Source organism: Oncorhynchus masou, unplaced genomic scaffold, assembly GCF_036934945.1.
Source record: "Oncorhynchus masou masou isolate Uvic2021 unplaced genomic scaffold, UVic_Omas_1.1 unplaced_scaffold_3407, whole genome shotgun sequence".
NCBI lineage: Eukaryota > Metazoa > Chordata > Actinopteri > Salmoniformes > Salmonidae > Oncorhynchus > Oncorhynchus masou.
The window spans coordinates 29,462-30,687 of NW_027009818.1; positions in this window are offsets into that span (position 1 = coordinate 29,462).

The following is a 1,226-nucleotide window of genomic DNA, read 5'->3' on the forward strand; positions in this document are numbered from 1 at the left end:
TCGAACACTATATTACACACAGTAGAAATAGAACACTAAATTACACACAGTAGAAATAGAACACTACATTACACACAGTAGAAATATAACATTACATTACACACAGTAGAAATAGAACAGTATATTACACACAGTAGAAATAGAACACTACATTACACACAGTAGAAATAGAACACTATATTACACACAGTAGAAATAGAACACTACATTACACACAGTAGAAATAGAACACTACATTACACACAGTAGAAATAGAACACTACATTACACACAGTAGAAATAGAACATTACATTACACAAAGTAGAAATAAAACACTGCATTACACACAGTAGAAATAGAACACTGCAGTCTACACACAGTAGAAATAGAACACTACATTACACACAGTAGAAATAGAACACTATATTACACACAGTAGAAATAGAACACTACAGTACACACAGTAGAAATAGAACACTACATTACACACAGTAGAAATAGAACACTGCAGTCTACACACAGTAGAAATAGAACACTGCAGTCTACACACAGTAGAAATAGAACACTACATTACACACAGTAGAAATAGAACACTACATTACACACAGTAGAAATAGAACACTACATTACACACAGTAGAAATAGAACATTACATTACACAAAGTAGAAATAAAACACTGCATTACACACAGTAGAAATAGAACACTGCATTACACACAGTAGAAATAGAACACTGCAGTCTACACACAGTAGAAATAGAACACTACATTACACACAGTAGCAATAGAACACTGCATTACACACAGTAGAAATAGAACACTGCAGTCTACACACAGTAGAAATAGAACACTGCAGTCTACACACAGTAGAAATAGAACACTACATTACACACAGTAGAAATAGAACACTACATTACACACAGTAGAAATAGAACACTACATTACACACAGTAGAAATCGAACACTATATTACACACAGTAGAAATAGAACACTACATTACACACAGTAGAAATAGAACACTACATTACACACAGTAGAAATAGAACACTGCAGTCTACACACAGTAGAAATAGAACACTATATTACACACAGTAGAAATAGAACACTACATTACACACAGTAGAAATAGAACACTGCAGTCTACACACAGTAGAAATCTAACACTATATTACACACAGTAGAAAGAGAACACTACATTACACACAGTAGAAATAGAACACTACATTACACACAGTAGAAATAGAAC